Source organism: Engraulis encrasicolus, chromosome 18 (genome assembly GCF_034702125.1).
Source record: "Engraulis encrasicolus isolate BLACKSEA-1 chromosome 18, IST_EnEncr_1.0, whole genome shotgun sequence".
NCBI lineage: Eukaryota > Metazoa > Chordata > Actinopteri > Clupeiformes > Engraulidae > Engraulis > Engraulis encrasicolus.
In genome coordinates this window covers 50,863,610-50,884,338 of record NC_085874.1, presented here as the reverse complement: position 1 = coordinate 50,884,338, position 20,729 = coordinate 50,863,610, and the positions used below count along the sequence as shown (strand labels likewise).

The window sequence follows — 20,729 nt, the reverse complement described above, 5'->3', positions numbered from 1 at the left end:
GGAAACAACTTTTTCCGCAAACCCAACTTCTCGTCAATGCGACCCAAAGCTTCTACACCAGGGGGAAGGCGAACCAGGCCAGGAAGGGAGGGGGGGACGGAATCATTCTGGAAACCGCTGGGGTGGGCAAAACACCATTATGAGGCGAACCCATGGCTCTGAAGTATGGAGCAGATTTGTTAACTATAGGGAGAGGGGGGGGGACTCTAGTTGGTGGGGACTAACACATCAAGATAAATGGAAGGAAATAAAAAAGGGTCCAAAGGATGTTGTTCTCCCCCCTTTTCAGTCTTTACACATCATGTTTGCGAAGGGGACACCCCCAAGGTTCTCAGTGTTCAAAGCCACTCTTTTTCGGGAGTCCTGTGGGGTTTTCGGTCATGTGGTAGCTGTCCCAAAAGGCGCAGCACAGGGTACTGTGGCAAGTTCATACTTAAGGAAAATAAATAGGCATTTTCTATCTTATCGCTACCATGGCCAAGGGACATAAGGTACATTTCCAAAGGGGGACCTGACATTTACAGGGGGACTGACTTTTTGGTACGGCCTATGAAGTTAACAGCCCACCCCCACACTTTGCTATACTTTGCATACAGATCTTATCCCATTTCATACAATGGCTACAACGCTTGCTTGCTCCACTTATTTCAGGGGTGGGAGACTTAAATACTCTGAGGTCTCCTTTTGGCCATTTTATGGTGGGGAGTTTTGCTCTTCTGATGAGACCTGAAAAGGGAGAAAGAGAGGGAAAAAAGAGGGCATGGGACTATTTAGGGGGCCAGTTGCTACACAAGTGGATGGGGCACTCATTCTCCCATCTATTTTGATCCAGAATGGGCGGCGGCAAGGGTGCTATTCAAAAATCAAAACCCAAAAGGGACCCATGTTTATTCCTCTATTTATGGAGTTGCACTGTTTACCGATCGCCGGCCCGGAATTCAAGCACAAGGCATGAACCCTTGCCTACAAAATCCGTCCCAGGAAACGGGGCCCAGTATTTGAAATCAGGGGGGGGGGAACCTTACGAATGCCCTATGGGGTTACTGGACGGAGAAAAACTGCGCCCACCAAGCACAAAAGGCCGCCTGGCTCTTTCCAATCCAGGGTCGCTTATAGGGTTACTTCCCAGTCACGATGTTCTCCGTTGTGGGGTACCCACACATGGGTGGATAAACCGGTCTACCAGAGGGACAGGAGGGAATAGGGGGCACAACTCGTCTTGCAGCTTCAAGAAAAAACACTGAAGACGTTTTCTCTTCGAGAGAATTCTAAAGGGGGGGACTTAAATGGCTTGAACTGGCCTTGGTGCCCCAAGGTGGCAGGACTTCCTGGACAATGATGTTTAGTTTAGTTTAGGTTAAGTTTGTTGTGGTTGTACTCGTTATGTTTCCTCTTAATTAAAAAAAAAAACAACCTAACACCTCTGCACTGCCACTTGTTGTTTCTGTATATCTCCTGTGCATATTGTATTGCTGGTGATATTGGCTGGGGAATATGTCCTCTTTTGAAAAAGTCGCTTTGGTTATAAAGCGTCTGCCACATGCAATTGTAATTTAAATGTAATATTTTTCATCATTCTATCAACCCACCGTTCGCCATTCTTTCATTTGTCATTCATCATCAGTCGTTGGGTGGTGGTTATGCCTCTTCATTTCAACCAAACCTCCATCTTATAATTCATTCCTCAATTCACATTTTCAAGTGCAGGGAGCTAAAAAGGAACAGGGCATGGACACAGCCGGGTGGGCAAGCGAGGGAAAAAGGGGGGGGACCGTTCTTCTGCTAGGCAGGCCGAGTTTTGTTTCTTGACTAAGGCCTTTCACACTGACTGTGTCCGGCGTGCGCGGGGCCAGTCCAAAAAACCCATTGGACTGTTTCAAAAATTTGTCCCTTTAAGAAAAAATTTCCTGGAATTTTGGGTCTTAAACAAAAAACAATATGGGGGGAATTTGTTTCCCCCGGATTTTTCCCTAGCTTCAAAGTTGGACCGGTATTGCCCCACCAAAAAAATTACAGGGCTGAGATCTAAAGGGGGGACAAGCATGGAGGTGGTTGGGCAGCGAGAAGGGGGGAACTGCCTAGTTTTCTGCCCTTCGTTTCAGCCGGTTTGTTTCTTACTTAAAGCCTTTTCACACTGGTCGTGGTTAGAGGTGCGCGGGGCCAAGTACTGTTCAAAAAACAAACCCCCCCCCCCCAAAAAAAAATTATGTCAATTACTTTTTGCCCATTCATTTTCAACGGATCGCGCGGGGCCCATGGTTTTTTTTTTGTTGTCCAAATTTGCAGCCGGGCAGCACGGTGGGGCCTCTCCTGCGGACGCTAAAACAGCCAACTCTACCCGCCATAAATTGTGTGTGGAAAGGGGGGGGGGACACTGTGTGTTTACAGTGATTTTGCCTTTTCTGTTAACGGCTTTCCCGATTTTTGGTGTGTAAAAAGCACCTAATCGTTGACTCCCATTCCTGGGTTGCAAAAGGTTTGGGGTGTTCGAAAGGGACACAGTCAGAAGTGGTCAATTCATATGTGGCCACATTACATACTGTGTTGGGCAGGGTGTTCAAGGTTTGTGCTGAACATCAAACGATGGGCCTAGACGGGGGGGGGGGGGACACATGGTTAAATATGGAATTTCCCTCTTAGCTTGGAATAAAACGCACAAAAAAAGATTTCAAGTGATCGGGCTCTCCGATCTAAGAAAGCCCAGGTATATGTGGGAGGGGATTAAAAAAGGTGATTAGGGATGTTTTTGGCCACACATTGTCTTTCTCAACTAAATTATAAGTCAAGCGGAATGCTTGACTCTTGAAACTCCCTGTTCTAGTCTACTTTTCATTTGAGATCAATCTGATTTATTTATTTATTTATTATTTTTTTTATAAACTGGCCCAGCGCTGCGCAAGGCAAAACACAACAGAACACACAAACAACACACAATCCACCCCCACCACGTTCCCCTTGTTACGACACTTTTACATCTGTGTGTGGGGGGGGTGTGTGTGAGAGGAGAGGAGGAGTTGTGTTTTCCCCTTGCTAGTGAAAAAAGGTTTTTTCTATTTGGAGTTTCAATGGACTGTGCTTGTTGCCGAAGGGGCCCAGACAAGGCAGCCAAGTAGGGTGTAAATAACAGATGGGAGACGGGCAAACATCAACAGATGGAATCATGAACCGTTAATGGTGAGGTTTTTCAGTTGATCTATTGGAAGCTTTTGGAGGTTTGTATTTGTGACTTAGTGTAATGACAGTTGTTTTTGAAGCCATTTGATGTTACATGTGATGGAATTAAATTTGTCCATGTAAACTGGAATTTTGTGGATGTAGTTAAGTGGTTTCATGTTCGGTGAACGTGTTTTCGTTTTCTTACATTTTGGCTAATACAACTGGGAGGGCTATTCTATTATTTAGGATGGCATTTGCTTGGGAGCCGTGGAAGGATTCCACAAAATCGATTGCAAATGGACCAAATTCAATCGTGTTCCAAGTACAATGGAGGTTTTCAGCAGGGGCGTTTATGGTTGGCTATCGGCGGGGTTTCATTGGGGAAAACGTTTTATCCTTAAAAACTTTGGTTGCCTAGAAAGGCCAAAGTGCAGTAACACGCAACAAATTGAAACTGCAAAAAAAAAGGCATTCAAAGCCAAAATTAGGTTGGGGACTTGTAGTTACGGCAAAATTTTGGGACATACAGCGAAGATCGCAGTTACGGGGGGGGGGGACCATGAGGTGTGTAACAATATAAAGGGGAGGTTTTAGGGAAGCCAATTTTAGTTCTAAACTCAGTCTTTCCCAATATGCAAGTTTACTGCAACTTTGCCTTGGAGGGGGAAGTTTGACTTGGTAAACATGCATGGGGGCCCCATTTATCATAATCAGTTCGTAAGAAATGTCTTCTAATGAAATTGTGGTCTCGAGTGAAAATTTAGAATGTTCCACAAGTAACAGAAAAAATTCGGGATTTATTCCCATAAAACGGTTTGCGTTGGGCTGCTCCCTACGGCCACCCGTCTGCATGATAAACACCCCAATCCCCACCCACCTTCCCAAAACCCACTGTTCACGCAGTACCGAATTATGGGGTAAATTTGCAATTTTTTCCCGAAACGCCTCCCAAGTAAAAAACAATTATATGGTATTAAAATCTATTACAAAGACCTGTTATTCGAATGCGCCACCCTGTTGGAACCAACACATTGAACACACCTGTGGGGGGGGGGGGACCACACGAGGTCAGTCGAAAAGCGCTGGGCGGGAAAGTGCGGAATGAAAAAAACATTTCCGCGGGGCAGAAGTGGGAGGTTGACTTTCGGACGGAGGAGGGACCCCAGTGTTCAATAAATAAGTAAAAGGAAGGGAGACCACACGCAATGGACGGAAAACCCACTGTAAAAATTAGCCCAATGGTCCATCACTCAATTGTCTTCAAAGCAAACGGAACCTGCCGGTTCAATTATTCTGTGCAATTTCGCGTTTACTTCCAACTCGGAAACGGGGTGGGGTAGAGGTGTGGTAGTTTAGGCACATTTCTACGTTCAAAAGGACCATGCTTCATAAATCCCCCACACTTTGCTCAGGGGAAATGATCGGGCCACGCCCGCTTACGCCCACAGAAATCTGTTGCCTAAGATCAGCTTGATTAAATGAGGACCCAGGGATATTGTTTCTCTATCTTGTTTCCATGTTTTTTTAGCCATCCCAAATTTTCCATGGGAAATTCAAAATTAAAATCAAATTCAAAAAAAAACCAAATTAATGATAGGCAGGTAAATTATCGTAGTAGTTTCATTATCCTGACCCAGTCAAATGAAAAAAAAAACGCATCTATGGGGTCTTTCTTCTGTGTCGTTTCTCGGTAGATGCGAGGGACTGCCTGGGGCTGGTCCTGCAGGTCGTCACCCACAAAACTTGGGGGGGGGGGGAACCCACGGGGCTGCCAGCAACCGAAGTTTAAGGGACAGGTGTGCGTGCATCGTTCACTCCCATGAATTCCTCTCTTCTCTGCTCTTCCTTGTCTTCTTCTCCTCACCTCCTTGTGTTGCCCTTCTCTCCTCTTCCTTATCCTAATCTTTCCTTTTTCCTGATCCCTCACTCCCTCTTCTCTCTCCCTCTCTTCTTTCCTCTCCTCTTTTCCCCCTCTCTTTCTCTCCTTGCCTGCCCCTCTCTTCTTTCTTCTTCAATCTCTTCACCCTCTTCCTCTCTCCTCTTCCTACCCTCTCTCCTCTCCCTCTTCCTCTCCCTGCTCTTCTTAATTTGGTAGGGGGGGCGTACACACCCCACATCGCTGCTATTTGCTAGGCTTATCGCTTGATCTTCGTCTTTCTCGCCCTTCTGTTTTTTATGGGAAAACTGTTTGCTGAAAGTGTGACGCGGGCTTTAATGCCAAATTGAACAGGCGGAGAAGTACGAAACTCTGCCTTCCAATGGTTAACTCCTTACTGCCCTCGGCTCAAAGATAAAAATATTTCAACCTTCGGGATCCGCAACATTACATCGCTTGTTACAGGACTCGCATTTGCTGAGTCTCGCTGGGGGAACAAAACAACATCAGGAAAATTCTATTTGGTTCATTCGCAAAGCGATGGGTGTGTGTACGGACCCTTTTATGCCAGCTTCTCCTTTCTTCTATCTCGCTATGTTACGTCTCTGTCCTCTGGCTCTCCTTATTTACTAATCTTTTACTCTACTGATACTCTTATCCTATCCACTCTGGCTCCCCCCTCTGCCTCTACTATCTACATCTACTATAACACTCTCTTACTCTTTAACTCTGCGTTCCCATTTTCCTCTCCTTTCCTCTTTTTCCTCTGCTTCCCTCTACTTCACTCAAGCTTCATCTCTACTATCCCTCTTCTCCTCCGGCTCTCCTTCTACCGCTCATCCTCACCCTCCTTTCTCTTCTCCTTCTCTTCCTCCTCTCCTCGTTCTCCCTCTCCTCCCTCACCGCCTCCCCCTCTCCACTCCTCACCTCTTCCACTCTCACACTCCTCCTCTCCCCTTCCCCCCTCTCCGCCTCCCCTCCCCCTCTCACCTCTCCAAAGAAAGTAATGTCCTCCTCCATAGTCTTATCCTGTTTGCCTTGTTGGGTCTAGTGCTTGCGTAGTGTTGTTCTTGTCGTCTCCCCTTCCCCCCCCCACATTTTCCAATCTCAAAGTGGATCCCCCTTGCAATGCAGCAGCGTTTGGGGATTGCAAATGAGATGGACACTTTTGAATTGTATCCCCAAGGGCCACAATCCAAGCAACCGATGAGAGGGGATGGCCCACGACCCGGGATTTAGAGACTTGGAGGCGCCTTGTGTGGTTTAAAGTGTCAGAATGCACCAAGGTTTTTGTAGTATTTTATATTAGTAGTGTGTATCAGTAGATAGTAGTAGTAGTAAGAGTAGTAAGTAGTCAGTAGTATTAGTAGTAAGTAGTAGTAGTAGTAGTAGTATAGTAGTAGTAGATAGTAGTATGTAGTAGTAGTAGTCGTAGTAGTAGTAGTAGTAGTAGTAGTTAGTAGTAGTAGTAGTAGTTAAAGGTGCCGTGTGTAATATTTTGTGTAGTTTATCTCAAGAATAAATGCTCCCCCTTCACAAATGTTACCTTTTTCATGAATATATACCAACCACATGAAATTCTAAGTATTCATTTTCACTGGGAAAATTGCTATTTTCATACGTTAAAAGCTGGATCTTCTCCATTGAATTTCCAGAAAGACATTTTTAGCTGCAAAACTTGCCTTACTGTGGTCATGCTGGTAAATATTAGTTGATTATTTAGTAAATATTCATGAAAATAGCAAATTTGGCACAGTAGACAGCACGGTGTCAGGCAGCAGCATAGTTGCAATACCTACTCTGGCCACCATCTTACACAGTGCACCTTTTAACGTCCAGAATTCATGCTGCCCATTTACAGACGTTCTCTCTTTCATGACTATTTTCCACCATCATCGGGAAAATGGCGGTTTTCATACATATAAAACATGGATCTCTCTGTGTCCACCATGTTTAATTTCCAGTAATAGAACTTACTGTCCTTTGATCAGACCAGTAAATATTAGATAATTACGTAGTACTTAATATTCATAAATAGATCAAATTTTGAGATGAGCAGCATAGTTGGAATGCCTACTCTGGCCACCATCCTGCATTCTCTGGAAGCACGAGTGCAGTATAGTTAAACAGCAGCAGTGTGCTGTGTGTCAACACACAATGTAACTTGCTGATGGTGGGTTTCTTGGTGCTTATTTTTCTAGGTTCTGGTAGTGTTACTACGGCAACGTCATCACTGTGTGGAAAGCGACGTCTACTCGGATCATCAACCGTCCCGTCACTCTTGTCGTCCCCACCGACAGCACCTGAAGCGCCACACTGCTGCGAGCACGAGCACCCGTCCCTGCAACACATCCTGTCTTCAGTGTTAAAATGCGTTTTTTTTTGGTTGTGTTTTGTTTTTGGTTGGTATTTTATTTCTGTTTTGTGGTGCTGGAATTTTTTTTTCCGGTCCTGTTTGTTTTGGAAGAGGAAGCAAATCTCCCTGTTATCCAGAGTACCACCAAGACGCATGCCCCCACCCCACCCCTCTCTCTCTCTCTCTCTCTCTCTCTCTCTCTCTCTCTCTCTCTCTCTCTCTCTCTCTCTCTCTCTCTCTCTCTCTCTCTCTCTCTCTCTCCTCCACATACTTGCAACACCCTGAGATCTACATCATCGTCAGCAGCTCCTCCTCATCACCACCCCATCTTCATCATCTCCACCTCCATCATCACCATCACCTCAATCATCCTCATCACTATCATCACAATCAACTCCATCATCATCATCATCATCATCATCATCACATCCATCTTCATCATCATTATCATCACCACCTCAATCATCACCATCACCTCAATCATCCTCATCACTATCATCACAATCAACTCCATCATCATCATCATCATCATCTTCACCACCACCACCACCATCATCATCATCACATCCATCTTCATCATCGTAATCATCACCACCTCAATCATCATCACAATCAACTCAATCATCATCATCACCACCTCTCACCATCATCACCACCTCCATCTCCATTGTCATCATCACCATCTTATTTCATCATCTTTATCACCACCGTCGTCGTCATCACCACCGTCACCATCTTCATTGTCCTCATCACTCTTTGGTCATGCATCTCATCACCACCTCCATCTTCACCACCATCATCATCCTCATCACATACCAGCCTGCGATCTACAGGACCGCCAACAGCCATGCCCGCATCACTCCCCTGCCTCTACGCCGCTGAAGTCCAACTGTTTTACATGATATTTGGCGTAAATTGAAACATTGGTGGCAAATATTTCACACTTCCATGACATATCTTTGCTATGGTAAATGCACAGTTGCACAGCCTCATATCTTTGCTATGGTAAATACAGGGCCTCATATCTGTTCTGCTCTTTGAAGTAATGATGCTCTGTACTGTTCTGTAATTGTGTGTATGTCTTCTCACTGACTCGGATCAAGCTAAATTGTGTGTAAATCTGTTGGGCTGTTGTATGTAGAATTAATTTTGTGATTGCATGGTGTGATTTAAAACTTGCTCTGACTTGATTTATGATTTTTTTTTTATTATTATTTTCAAAAATGTTGAATTAATTGGCTAACAGTAAGAAGTGTGTGATTTTAGATAATGTCATGATGGGATGTAATGTTTGGAAAGTGAGTTTGTTTTTCTTTTTCTACGTCATGTTGGTGATGATGGAAACTGCACTACAGTCTGGGTAGAGGAGCCACAGCATCTGGAGTTGCATCACCCTGAGAAGAGGACCATGGATACCGCATCACGCTGAGAAGAGGACCATGGATACAGCTGAATCACCAGCGGATTCTGGCTGTACCTGCATCACCACAGACGACACCCAAATCACCGTGGACATCAACTGTTATGTCACAATCGCAAGCTGATACCACTCATAGCTGCGTTGCACTGAAGTTACCATGGACCTCAACCACAGTTGAAACTCAACCCCCCGCACACCAACTGGTTCCGTGCTGGATGAATCATCACCACCGGCACCACCCATTCCATCACCATGGCTACCACCCTGGACACCAGCTGGCCGTAGCGGCATGAGCTTGTCATCAACGTGTACAGCACCCAAATCAACACCCACTGTATGGTATACCCACTGTTTGCATCATCGACCGCTTCTTTCCTTAGTTTTTAGCTTTTTTCTTTCACGCAACTACTTTTAACATCTTGTATCTACCTAAATTGCTTTTAACATCCCTAATGTACCTAAATTGCTCTATGGATCTCATTATTTAATGCTACATCCTTTACCATGTGTTTTATATTGCCGTCAGTGTTGCAACTGTACACTGCACCTAGATGTCTGTGTTTTACTATCTAAATCTGCTTTGTTACCCCTCCATTCTTTTATGCTATATCTTTTATCATGTGTTGGACAATGCGGTCAGTGTTGTGTGACGGAGGTCATCTTGCACCTGTTCACCCCCCTCGGGGATTGAACGTGCGACCTCGTCAACTACAACGGTTCGGCAATGGGAGACACAGTACGATACCGCTGGGCCAAGAGACTGTATGAAGCTATCGGAGGGAGGTTTACCAACGTTCCACGCCAACTCTGTGCTAGTTAGCCTCCGTTACAGATGCAACCGCACACTGCGCCTTTATGTCTTTGATTACTTTCTGCCACTTTTTAATGCATCTTGTTTTTTATTTTTGTACCTTGTGCTGAACTATGTCGTCAGTGTTGCAACTGTACACTGCGCCTATATAGATGCTTTGCCCTATTTCCCCCTTGTAAGTCGCGTCAGTCAAAGGCGAGTGCTAAATGCAATCTAACACCTTCATCACCACGGCCACCCTCCACCGCTGCATCAGGCTGACGTCACCATGGATATCAACCACAGTTGCAACACGCGGAAATGACTACGGACACCAACTACCACCGCAGGTCCACGGGTAGCAGCTGTCAGCATCATCTCTGACTACACACTGGACATCAACTTGCCGTAAACAAATCTCCCTCGATGCCAACTGTATCATAAATCCATCACAACCAACACCACTCATACCTTAGCCACCACCATGGATACCTTCCTGGATGCCAGGCAGCCTGGGCTGCATCTGCTTGCTGTCAACGTGGGCAACACCCAAATCAACACCAGCTGTATCCAACATCCCCATGGACGTCAACTACAGATGCAGCACGGATACCATCTATAGCGGCATCACCCTGAAGTTACCGTGGGTGGACACCAAGCCCTGCATCATCAACTGGCCTCAGTGGAAATCCAACTATTTTATGTTTGGTTTAAATGGATAGTTTGGTAACTAAATTGTAAGTCTTTAATAACTTTTTAAATGTTCATGAAGTAAGGCCATGTACTATTGCTGATATTAGCGCTGATAATGTTGTCATTTCAACTGTAAACTACCTACCTACCTGCCTGCTTGTCTACCCACCACCCCACAACATGGTCATTGACAGTAGTCAGTAGTCAAATGTATGCCTTTTACAAGTAATGGGACATTCACCATGCCCCTGCTCTTTCTGTATTGTATGTTCCTGTTTACTGTAACTGTGGCATACGACTAGTGCGACATCACTTCACTCTGACCATGGACACCAACTACCACACCTGCGTGATCCATCGCCCTGAGATGTATTGATGTTCTGAACCAGTTTCTGGTCACCTTTCTGATGTACTAGGCCCTACTGTTTAAAATATTGTATGCACATATCTCTGTCATCTTTTCTTTGTAATGTGCTGTTGTAAATGTATGCCCTTCTGTTGACGGAACGTTTGTGTTGTAGGCTGCACTGTTCTTTTGTGTCATATGCGTATTTCTGGTTGTCTTTCTAATGTGCTGTTTCTTAATGTGTTCCTCTGATGTGGGCCCTGCTGTTATGAGTGTTGTATGCATATCTGTGCTGGTGATGTTCATGTTGAGTACATGCTGTAATGAGCGTCTGTTTTTTTTGTCCCGTTTCATTAAAGAATGTGTGTGTGGGGTGTCTTCTTTCAAACACAATGCTGTAGACACTAGTCAGGGTAGATGGTTGATGTAATTGAGTTTTGTTGCAAAGTGACGTAACCATTTTTTTTGGTTAACGTTGTATTTGTTGTCTGACTGTCCAGACGCTCTCTTGACTCAGGTCGGAATGCTTGCCTTGCAAATATGTTGAGAACATATTAACATGGGTAATGTAATGCTATGCCCAATTCAAACGAGTTTCCAGTTAAATGTCCGAAATATGGTTGTGCTATTTTGCAACGAAGCGCTTCTATTTTACATTGCACTGGTTTAGAAGCACGATCAGTAACCTGTCGTGTGTATGCCTATGGGTCGGCGTCGGTGTTCCAGTACAGGAACATGCACTGGGTCTTTCTCAAATGCAAGGCCAGTGTCCTTCCAAGTGTACCAGCCTAATTAGTCACACCCAGTGATTGGATACCCTTTATTAGTCATACCCAGTGATTGGATATTCTGTAGAGTTCACCAAAAAGTATCCAATCACTGGGCGTGACTAATTAGGCTGATACACTTGGAAGGACACTGGCCTTGCATTTGAGAAAGACCCACTGTGTTCGACGTGTACTTGTCCGGAATTTCTAGTTCTCTGCGGTGAAGGAGCAACTCCCCTGGCGGCCAAAGGTGAGTTATGGCAAGCGAGTGCCCTCTGGTGGTGGACACGAACGGAGCAGAGTACCGCCTGTATGTTGCAATTTTGATTTCGGAGTTCTGGAAGTGTGTGTGGTGAATACGGACAAAAGGCGGGCGAGCGAGGAGGTTTAGGAGTTCCAAGTCATTCATGCCAGTGCAATGTGGTTGATGTGCAGGGTGACGTTGACTGAACATACAGTTGGGACAAATGACAACTGGAGTGGCTTAAGTAAATGCGTAGAAACGATGTGCCCCATGCTGCCCACTGGTAAATCGGGGACGATTGTGTAGCAGGAATGAATAAGCTGAGTGACTTGTTAGATGTGGTTAGGGAAGTAAACTAGATTTAGTTCACAGCACTGAAGAGAACAATGAAGAGTGGGAGGAGTTTCAAACTACCCATGGTGCAATAGCGCCTCGAACAAGTGGAAAGAGCCAGGAAATTATTGAACTGAATGAGTTTTGAACGTTAGATGATGAAGCCACGCAAATAAAGGCAAATGCAACGAAGGGATTGGTGTTTGTGTCTTGCCCCCGCGCACTATAAGCGGCCCTTGTGCCGCGCGGAGACATTGTAGCAAACCGAGGCACCGGCGACGCCATGGGTGCTACGTCAGCCGCTATATGTTGCAACGTTGCATTGTTGCAATTCGTGCTCGCTCCGGCAGCACATATACTAAAATTGGAACGATACAGAGAAGATTAGCATGGCCCCTGCGCAAGGATGACACGCAAATTCGTGAAGCGTTCCATATTTATGATAATTTTTTTAAAACTTATGATAAGTTTTAACATTTTAGCGCTTAAAAACGCGAAAACAACATTCTTCTCTGTCATTTTTCACTCTCGCCACTGCGGACCTGTGAACCATGGGCTGAAGTTCACACAGTCACCACTGGGGGCGACATACACCGTGACACAGCAGATGCAGCCCTGTGTGGCCCATGTACTCTACTGTTGAATTGTGATGGGGTAATGCAACCCTAGTTTTATTAAGTGATCACATACAGCCCACACCATTATGTAGAGCACATCAGACCATACAAGAAAGCAGGCCAGGGGCAGCTGACCTCCGGTACCAGCTCACAGGCACTAGGCCCTGTCAGCACATCAACCCCATACTAAAACAGCTTCACTGGAGTCTCTGAAGAAACTGTTTGCAACAACCTCCTGTTGGAGCTGTCCTCAGTTTCTCGTAGTGTCAGGGGTAGCTATGCACACACACCCTCTCTCTCTCACACACACAACCTCCTGTTGGAGCTGTACTTGGTCTCTTCTAGTGTCATGGGGTAGCTAGTCTGAGGGCTACACAGAAGGCACTTCATTCAACAGAAGCAGAGTCTAGATTAGGCTATATATACAATATACATTATAGGACAGTTTCATGCAGGGCATCAAAACTGTGCATGAACACATGTAGAATTATGTGCTCACTAAAAAATATCATTGTAGCTGTTGTCCAACAGCAATGTCTATCCACATGAGGTCAACACAGCACAACTGATGGCCCCACACATTTCAATAAGCTTATTTTTTTTGTCTATTTTCAAATAAAAATGCCCAGTCAGTCATGTCAATCCTAATTGAACATTAAAGGAGAAGTCCACTTTTTTGAACATTAAGGCCATTTTCTGAGTGGTCTGCAATGTTTTAGAGTCCCCCTCGCCGTTTATTTCATGTTTGCTGCAGTATCTGTTATTTGGCTGATTTGGATTTGATCTCAACCAGCTTTTGAATGGCCGTCTATGGGCACCTGCAACTCTGTTCTTAAAATCACCTTAAACATTTGTTTTTTTTTAACAAAATGAAAATGTACTAAATTCTGTAAATAGCCACAAGAATAAAGATAATTAATTAAATGAGAAGGTGAGTCCACACTTTTGGCCTGTACTGTATACATAAAGAATGAAACATAAAATAAAAAAGGGAAAGTTAATAAATAAAAGAGTAGAGCAGTGGACCAATGTGAGTGCATGCGGTGGAAATACAAGTCAGCTGTGTGGTGCAGATAGGCTTCAGTGAAGAGGTGTGTAATAGGCTGGAGTGAAGAGGTGTGTTTTGAGCTTGGATTGGAGAGTGGAGTGCATTGAGGAATTGTGAGAGGGAGGACGTTCCATAGCTCGGCACCAGCCACACTGAATGCCCGGTCGCCCATGGTGCGTAGGAGTGTACAGGCCAAAAGTGTGGACTCACCTTCTCATTTAATTAATTCTCTTTATTTTTGTGGCTATTTACAGAATTTAGTACATTTTCAGGGAGGGCATCAAAACTGTGAATGAACACATGTATAATTTTTAACTTTTGGCCTGTACACTCCTACGCACCGGCCCTTATTTATTGTATTTATTTATTTATTATTGCGCGCACACTGTACTGGACATTTCAGCTCTTGCACTTTACTTAACACTGGCACTTTACTTTTCAACCTGGACACGTTACTGGACAATTCAGCACTTGCTCTTTCCTAGACACTTGCACTTTTCTTGATACTTGCCCTTTACTTTTCACCTGGACACATGGGCACTTTAATGGACAATTCAGCACTTGCACTTTACTCTTTCCTGGATACTTTCACTTCACAGGACACTTGGACACTTGGCCTGGACACTTGGACACTTGGCCTGGACACTTGGACACTTGGCCTTTTCCTGTGGGCAATGCACAGGGCACTTTACTTTTTGGACTCAGTGGCTAGGGGGACTGAGCTGTTTGGCCTTTTTGGTCTATTTCTGACTGCTCTTGAATCTGTGTTACCTTACATTTGATTGATTAACCTTGTCAATTGCAAAACGTACGAGATTCCATATTTTTGTCTTTTACAGAAGATTACAGCTGTAATACAGCTGTAATAGTACCCCTGCACATATGTAAACTATTCTTCAATGTACTTTTCCTTTAAAAAAAAAAAAAAAAAAACCTTTGTTTTGGGTTATTCTGCTTCAATTGATGCACTGATGACAGATGTGTGTGTGTGTGTGTGTGTGTGTGTGTGTGTGTGTGTGTGTGTGTGTGTGTGTGTGTGTGTGTGTGTGTGTGTGTGTGTGTGTTGTGTGCACCTTAAAAATATCAACAGCACTGGGTTATTAACTTTGAATTGTGGGGAGAGGATCACATTTTTTTTTATTTTACTGTTTTTTGATTTACTTGATTAATTTGTTAATACTCATATTATTACTATTATTTACTTTAATGTATTATACTTCATGATATAAGTACAAGCATTTCTCAAACACATCATTTGTTGTTTAATTGTGGACGCACAGCAGTAATTCCAAGAGTCATTGTACAGTTAGATTACAGATGGTTTGTGGATATCACTGTCATCAGTGCATCAATTGAAGCAGAATAACCCAAAACAAAGGTTTTTTTTTTTTTTTTTTTTAAAGGAAAAGTACATTGAAGAATAGTTTACATATGTGCAGGGGTACTATTACAGCTGTATTACAGCTGTAATCTTCTGTAAAAGACAAAAATATGGAATCTCGTACGTTTTGCAATTGACAAGGTTAATCAATCAAATGTAAGGTAACACAGATTCAAGAGCAGTCAGAAATAGACCAAAAAGGCCAAACAGCTCAGTCCCCCTAGCCACTGAGTCCAAAAAGTAAAGTGCCCTGTGCATTGCCCACAGGAAAAGGCCAAGTGTCCAAGTGTCCAGGCCAAGTGTCCAAGTGTCCAGGCCAAGTGTCCAAGTGTCCTGTGAAGTGAAAGTATCCAGGAAAGAGTAAAGTGCAAGTGCTGAATTGTCCATTAAAGTGCCCATGTGTCCAGGTGAAAAGTAAAGGGCAAGTATCAAGAAAAGTGCAAGTGTCTAGGAAAGAGCAAGTGCTGAATTGTCCAGTAACGTGTCCAGGTTGAAAAGTAAAGTGCCAGTGTTAAGTAAAGTGCAAGAGCTGAAATGTCCAGTACAGTGTGCGCGCAATAATAAATAAATAAATACAATAAATAAGGGCCGGTGCGTAGGAGTGTACAGGCCAAAAGTTAAAAATTATACATGTGTTCATTCACAGTTTTGATGCCCTCCCTGAAAATGTACTAAATTCTGTAAATAGCCACAAAAATAAAGAGAATTAATTAAATGAGAAGGTGAGTCCACACTTTTGGCCTGTACACTCCTACGCACCATGGGCGACCGGGCATTCAGTGTGGCTGGTGCCGAGCTATGGAACGTCCTCCCTCTCACAATTCCTCAATGCACTCCACTCTCCAATCCAAGCTCAAAACACACCTCTTCACTCCAGCCTATTACACACCTCTTCACTGAAGCCTATCTGCACCACACAGCTGACTTGTATTTCCACCGCATGCACTCACATTGGTCCACTGCTCTACTCTTTTATTTATTAACTTTCCCTTTTTTATTTTATGTTTCATTCTTTATGTATACAGTACAGGCCAAAAGTGTGGACTCACCTTCTCATTTAATTAATTATCTTTATTCTTGTGGCTATTTACAGAATTTAGTACATTTTCATTTTGTTAAAAAAAAAAACAAATGTTTAAGGTGATTTTAAGAACAGAGTTGCAGGTGCCCATAGACGGCCATTCAAAAGCTGGTTGAGATCAAATCCAAATCAGCCAAATAACAGATACTGCAGCAAACATGAAATAAACGGCGAGGGGGACTCTAAAACATTGCAGACCACTCAGAAAATGGCCTTAATGTTCAAAAAAGTGGACTTCTCCTTTAATGTTCAATTAGGATTGACATGACTGACTGGGCATTTTTATTTGAAAATAGACTTTAAAAAGGCTTAAAAAAATAAGCTTATTGAAATGTGTGGGGCCATCAGTTGTGCTGTGTTGACCTCATGTGGATAGACATTGCTGTTGGACAACAGCTACAATGATATTTTTTAGTGAGCACATAATTCTACATGTGTTCATGCACAGTTTTGATGCCCTGCATGAAACTGTCCTATAATGTATATTGTATATATAGCCTAATCTAGACTCTGCTTCTGTTGAATGAAGTGCCTTCTGTGTAGCCCTCAGACTAGCTACCCCATGACACTAGAAGAGACCAAGTACAGCTCCAACAGGAGGTTGTGTGTGTGAGAGAGAGAGGGTGTGTGTGCATAGCTACCCCTGACACTACGAGAAACTGAGGACAGCTCCAACAGGAGGTTGTTGCAAACAGTTTCTTCAGAGACTCCAGTGAAGCTGTTTTAGTATGGGGTTGATGTGCTGACAGGGCCTAGTGCCTGTGAGCTGGTACCGGAGGTCAGCTGCCCCTGGCCTGCTTTCTTGTATGGTCTGATGTGCTCTACATAATGGTGTGGGCTGTATGTGATCACTTAATAAAACTAGGGTTGCATTACCCCATCACAATTCAACAGTAGAGTACATGGGCCACACAGGGCTGCATCTGCTGTGTCATGGTGTATGTCGCCCCCAGTGGTGAATGTGTGAACTTCAGCCCATGGTTCACAGGTCCGCAGTGGCGAGAGTGAAAAATTACAGAGAAGAATGTTGTTTTCGCGTTTTTAAGCGCTAAAATGTTAAAACTTATCATAAGTTTTAAAAAAATTATCATAAATATGGAACGCTTCACGAATTTGCGTGTCATCCTTGCGCAGGGGCCATGCTAATCTTCTCTGTATCGTTCCAATTTTAGTATATGTGCTGCCGGAGCGAGCACGAATTGCAACAATGCAACGTTGCAACATATAGCGGCCGCCATGGCAACCGTGACGTCGCTGGTGCTTCGGTTTGCTACTATGTATCCGCGCGGCACAAGGGCCGCTTATAGTGCGCGGAGACAAGACACAAACACCAATCCCTTCGTTGCATTTGCCTTTATTTGCGTGGCTTTATCGTCAAACGTTCAAAACGCATTCAGTTCAATAAATTCCTGGCTCTTTCCACTTGTTCGAGGCGCTATTGCACCATGGGTAGTTTGATACTCCTCCCACTCTTTGTTGTTCCCTTCACTGCTGTGAACTTAATCTAGTTTACTTTCCTAACCACTTCTAACACGTCACTCAGTTTATTAATTCCTGCTACATAATCGTCCCCGATTTACCAGTGGGCAGTATGGGTCACATCGTTTCTACGCATTTACTTAAGCCACTCCAGTTGTCATTTGTCCCAACTGTATGTTCAGTCAACGTCACCCTGCACTGGCATGAATGACTTGGAACTCCTAAACCTCCTCGCTCGCCCGCCTTTTGTCCGTATTCACCACCACCCTTCCAGAACTCCGAAATCAAAATTGCAACATGCACGGTCTACATACAGGCGGTACTCTGCTCCGTTCGTGTCCACCACCAGAGGGCACTCGCTTGCCATAACTCACCTTTGGCCGCCAGGGGAGTTGCTCCTTCACCGCAGAGAACTAGAAATTCCGGACAAGTACACGTCGAACACAGTGGGTCTTTCTCAAATGCAAGGCCAGTGTCCTTCCAAGTGTATCAGCCTAATTAGTCACGCCCAGTGATTGGATACTTTTTGGTGAACTCTACAGAATATCCAATCACTGGGTATGACTAATAAAGGGTATCCAATCACTGGGTGTGACTAATTAGGCTGGTACACTTGGAAGGACACTGGCCTTGCATTTGAGAAAGACCCAGTGCATGTTCCTGTACTGGAACACCGACGCCGACCCATAGGCATACACACGACAGGTTACTGATCGTGCTCTAAACCAGTGCAATGTAAAATAGAAGAGCTTCGTTGCAAAATAGCACAACCATATTTCGGACATTTAACTGGAAACTCTTTTGAATTGGGCATAGCATTACATTACCCATGTTAATATGTTCTCAACATATTTGCATGGCAAGCATTCCCACTTGAGTCAAAAGAGCGTCTGGACAGTCAGACAACAAATACAAAGTTAACAAAAAAAATGGTTACGTCACTTTGCAACAAAACTCAATTACATCAACCATCTACCCTGACTAGTGTCTACAGCATTGTGTTTGAAAGAAGACACCCCACACACACGTTCTTTAATGAAACGGGACAAAAAAACAGACGCTCATTACCGCATGAACTCAACATGAACATCACCAGCACAGATATGCATACAACACTCATAACAGCAGGGCCCACATCAGAGGAACACATACATTAAGAAACAGCACATTAGAAAGACAACCAGAAATACGCATATGACACAAAAGACCAGTGCAGCCTACAACACAAACATGCCCAGAACACCGTTAACAGAAGGGCATGCATTTACAACAGCACATTACAAAGAAAAGTGCGTACAATATTTTTTTAAACAGTAGGGCTTAGTACATCAGAAAGGTGACCAGAAACTGGTTCAGAACATCAATACATCTCAGGGCGATGGATCATGCAGGTGTGGTAGTTGGTGTCCATGGTCAGAGTGAAGTGATGTCGCACTAGTCGTATGCCACAGTTACAGTAAACAGGAACATACAATACAGAAAGAGCAGGGGCATGGTGAATGTCCCATTACTTGTAAAAGGCATACATTTGACTACTGACTACTGTCAATGACCATGTTGTGGGGTGGTGGGTAGACAAGCAGGCAGGCAGGTAGGTAGTTTACAGTTGAAATGACAACATTATCAGCGCTAATATCAGCAATAATACATGGCCTTACTTCATGAACATTTAAAAAGTTATTAAAGACTTTCAATTTAGTTACTAAACTATCCATTTAAACCAAACATAAAATAGTTGGATTTCCACTGAGGCCAGTTGATGATGCAGGGCTTGGTGTCCATCCACGGTAACTTCAGGGTGATGCCGCTATAGATGGTATCCGTGCTGCATCTGTAGTTGACGTCCATGGGGATGTTGGATACAGCTGGTGTTGATTTGGGTGTTGCCCACGTTGACAGCAAGCAGATGCAGCCCAGGCTGCCTGGCATCCAGGAAGGTATCCATGGTGGTGGTTAAGGTATGAGTGGTGTTGGTTGTGATGGATTTATGATACAGTTGGCATCGAGGGAGATTTGTTTACGGCAAGTTGATGTCCAGTGTGTAGTCAGAGATGATGCTGACAGCTGCTACCCGTGGACCTGCGGTGGTAGTTGGTGTCCGTAGTCATTTCCGCGTGTTGCAACTGTGGTTGATATCCATGGTGACGTCAGCCTGATGCAGCGGTGGAGGGTGGCCGTGGTGATGAAGGTGTTAGATTGCATTTAGCACTCGCCTTTGACTGACGCGACTTACAAGGGGGAAATAGGGCAAAGCATCTATATAGGCGCAGTGTACAGTTGCAACACTGACGACATAGTTCAGCACAAGGTACAAAAATAAAAAACAAGATGCATTAAAAAGTGGCAGAAAGTAATCAAAGACATAAAGGCGCAGTGTGCGGTTGCATCTGTAACGGAGGCTAACTAGCACAGAGTTGGCGTGGAACGTTGGTAAACCTCCCTCCGATAGCTTCATACAGTCTCTTGGCCCAGCGGTATCGTACTGCGTCTCCCATTGCCGAACCGTTGTAGTTGACGAGGTCGCACGTTCGATCCCCGAGGGGGGTGAACAGGTGCAAGATGAACTCAGTCACACAACACTGACCGCATTGTCCAACACATGATAAAAGATATAGCATAAAAGAATGGAGGGGTAACAAAGCAGATTTAGATAGTAAAACACAGACATCTAGGTGCAGTGTACAGTTGCAACACTGACGGCAATATAAAACACATGGTAAAGGATGTAGCATTAAATAATGAACTCCATAGAGCAATTTAGGTACATTAGGGATGTTAAAAGCAATTTAGGTACACACAAGATGTTAAAAGTAGTTGCGTGAAAGAAAAAAAGCTAAAAACTAAGGAACGAAGCGGTCGATGATGCATACAGTGGGTATACCATACAGTGGGTGTTGATTTGGGTGCTGTACACGTTGATGACAAGCTCATGCAGCTACGGCCAGCTGGTGTCCAGGGTGGTGGCCATGGTGATGGAATGGGTGGTGCCGGTGGTGATGATTCATCCAGGACGGAACCAGTTGGTGTGCGGGGGGTTGAGTTTCAACTGTGGTTGAGGTCCATGGTAACTTCAGTGCAACGCAGCTATGAGTGGTATCAGCTTGCGATTGTGACATAACAGTTGATGTCCACGGTGATTTGG

The 20,729-nt window shown here is 44.3% G+C and overlaps 2 non-coding genes across 2 annotated transcripts; one reads left to right on the top strand and one right to left on the bottom strand.

Annotated features, from left to right (window-relative positions):
• Nucleotides 1-12,315: 12,315 nt before the first annotated feature.
• LOC134469541 (U6 spliceosomal RNA) lies at nt 12,316-12,422 on the top strand. Its single transcript, XR_010039010.1, has one exon. It is a non-coding gene; the product is annotated as a U6 spliceosomal RNA (small nuclear RNA).
• A 4,775-nt stretch (nt 12,423-17,197) lies between these two features.
• LOC134469540 (U6 spliceosomal RNA) lies at nt 17,198-17,304 on the bottom strand. The gene has a single exon (XR_010039009.1). It is a non-coding gene; the product is annotated as a U6 spliceosomal RNA (small nuclear RNA).
• Between the last annotated feature and the right edge of the window lie 3,425 nt (nt 17,305-20,729).